Raw genomic sequence first — 3543 nt, forward strand, 5'->3', positions numbered from 1 at the left:
TTTGACCCGCACAGTAAATTATGAAAAACCGAAAAAATAGCAAAAAAATTAGCAATTTTCGCAATTTACTCGAAATTGTTTACGCGTCAAACGGACGGTTAAAAGCGCCCGCAACTTTTTTTTTGTGGGCCGCTGCTTTTATTCCGTGAGTCGCAGGTTCAAATATCGGCACGTTCCGAACGAAAAATGACATTGAAGATGGCACAACGCCGAAACCGGTTTTGTCTCCAAACCAAATTTGGCAAGGGATGACCGAAAATCGTTCCACATTACATTATACTCCTACCCTGTCGGAAACACCAACAACGAAAATGAGAATATCGGCGCATGCAGTAATTAGTTGATAGAAAAATATTTTCTAATAAAAAAAAACATTATAATTTTCAATCGGATTTTCAATCTTGATAATTTACTAAAAAAACAGATTTTAACTTCTGTGCTAGAACTAGGTGTTCTTGATAAATAATCAAAAATTTACAAATTATAAAAATATCTAATTTATTAAATAAGTGCACAGAATCGGGCTGTAAGTAGATACAAATTTGTTATGAAATATAGCAGTTTCATTCAGTATATTTTTTTCTCAGTGAAGAAATGAAGATTTTAGTTGTGAAGTTTTGGTAACTTTTCTTGAGAGATTTTGGTAGAAAAAAATTTTGGCGAGCGGCAACCATGAATAGAATACAAGATTGCGCTGATTTTAGCAGAATTCGTAACAGTAATTTTGGCGTGACGTCACCGTAGAGTTGACTACTGAGAGCGGCAAATAAAACTGCTGTCTAGTGATGTGCTGAATTGCCGGTACCCAATACTTAAAAAAGGTTTCGGTACCCAATACTCCTTATCGGTACCCGATACTGGGGAGATTCTGTAACCAGTTAGCGACAAGTTTCTGATCGATATCGCACTTGTTGACGTAAAAATATTTCATATCATACGTCAACACAACCGATACCGATTCGAAAATTGTTGCTAACTGGTTACAGAGTCTGCCTACAAAAATGATATCGTCCGATTCAGCTGGAAGAAAAATGCTTCGAACAAGTATAAGAGTTTCTCTGTATTATGGCCTCGAACCGACATATATACATCTTTCATTTGAATCAGTATTAAAAGCTCTATTGGATCCTACATTCGGGTTTTGATAGGCGAGTCTCCCCTTCACCGTTTTTCCATATTTTTGGCCTATGTGCGCTTTTATTCGAATCCTAAATGTTTCGCTACCGAGTATCGAGAGTATTGGATACTTGAAAAGTATTGACTCAGCACATCACTACTGCTGTCATCTCGACTGTGACGTCAGCAAAACAGTTGATTCTGTCAAATTCACTGAGAGCCGATTAGCGGTATCGCCATCGGCGCCACCTTCTGTATTCTTTCCACAGTGCACGCTCTGGGCCCGGGTTGGCTTTGCACTTGTGAGAAATAACTTATTACCTATTATTTTTGAGTGAAAACAGAAGACAATCATGAGAAAAATCCCGACTTTGTCTGGATTTTGTCTTGGCGGGATTATGTACGGTCGGAAATATAGAATCCCGAAAGACTTTATCCAGACACGACCAAATTCCGACCATACATAATCCCGAAAAGACACACTCCAGACAAGAAATCCCGACAAAATATAAAAATAATTAAAAAATCGCGCGATTTAGTTGAGTTGGATTGAGTGAGCATGTGAAGAGGTGGTTGGTGTCAAGGGGGGAATCTCCACATTCTGGACACTCATTTTCGATGTTGGGAGGCGAGTTGGGCCAGAGCTACGCGGGTATTTCGTGGCAGTTGAAGCTCACTCTCGTTCGGTGGTGATTGGCACTGATGACTGCATTCACTCGACTGGAGTTTGTAAATGCCGTTAATAGCCTGTCTGTACAGTCCCAGTCCCAAGGGTGTTGTGCGTAGTGCTGGACCTGGACCTTCGGCTCAAGCAAGTTCGAGTGCTGACGTCTGTAACACCCTACTAGGAACCGCTTGCTGAGAATGATGTTGTGCCCCTTACTGGGAGAATATCGGCTTCACTGTGGATGTGATGTTCTGGCGACATCAGAGGGCATCCCCGGGTTGTCCGGGGTGTTGTATTGAGGCACGTCTGTAGTTTCGTCCTCTGCGAACCAATTGTTCCCAGCGAGCACACAGGAGCTGCATAATTTAGAACCGGACGGCCAATTGCCTTGTATGTTTTGCAACACCGTTTCATTGTCGGGAGCACTCCATAATCCCGACTTTGACGATCCCGACTAGACATAATCCAGACAATTTTTAAAAATCCAGACAATACAAAATCCAGACAGGACATAATACAGACATAACAAAATCCCGACCAAATAAAATACAGATAACACATTATTCAGACAAGACAAAATCCCGACAGGACACAATCCAGACAAAAAAAAATTACAATGCGTCCGGAAATGAAATTGATGACTTAGGCTTAAATATAAACGGTTACCACTCCACATTTTTTCGCTTCTTCACTGCAAGGAGCCTAACCCTCTCGGCATTTTACCACAAGGACGAAAGCTGCGTATTCTCGTCGATGGCAAACTAATTCCAACGGTGAATGACCGGAAAATTGTCAGATCTAGCTCTCGTTCCCGGCGCATACAACCGAAATTGCCAACAAAGTACAGAGCCGTAGTCCTCAATTCGGCAGTACTTGGCCAAAGACAAAGAAACGGTGTTGCAAACATACAAGCCGTCCGGTTCTAATTTATGCAGCGCCTGTGTGCTCGCCGGGTACAATTGGTTCGCAGTGGACGAAACTAAAGACATACCACAATACAACACCCTGGACAACCAGAGGATGTCTTCTGATGTCGCCAGAACATCACATCCACAGTGAAGCCGAAATTCTCCCAGTAAGGTGCTACAGTTGTCAGCACTCGAACTTGCTTCAGCTGAAGGACCAGGTCCAGCACTACGCACAGCACCCCTGGGACTGGGACTGTACATACAGGCTATTAACGGTATTTACAAACTCCAGTCAAGTGAATGCCGTCATCAGTGCCAGTCACCACCTGTGAACGAGAGTGAGCCATATGCCACGAGATACCCCAACGAGATGGCCCAACTCGCCTCCCAACAACGAAAATGAGTGTCCAGCATGTGGAGATTCCCCCCTTGACACCAACCACTTCTTCACATGCTCACTCAATCCAACTCAACTAACATCCCTCTGGTTATACCTCGTCGAAATATCAAATCTCCTGGGCCTACCGTTAGTTGAGCCTGCGGACAATTACGGGCTAAAAATTTAAAATATTGGTTCCGTACGTCATGCGGACTGCGCCCCTCGTGCGGATGGGCGGGAATGGAGGGTAAAAACCGTTGGGATATATTATTATTATTAAAAAAGTAAGCCCTTACAACAATAACAACAACTGTGTCTTTTATACATTATTTTTGAGTGAAAACAGAATACAATCATGACAAAAATCCCGACAAAATATAAAAATAATTAAAAAATCGCGCGATTTCTTCATTAACAACGGCGTCGCCCAACAAATCCGATGTACAATTTTCCTATTTTTCCTTTTTTCAAAA

Source organism: Rhagoletis pomonella, unplaced genomic scaffold (genome assembly GCF_013731165.1).
Source record: "Rhagoletis pomonella isolate Grant_MI unplaced genomic scaffold, Rhpom_1.0 Rhpom_scaffold_00830, whole genome shotgun sequence".
NCBI lineage: Eukaryota > Metazoa > Arthropoda > Insecta > Diptera > Tephritidae > Rhagoletis > Rhagoletis pomonella.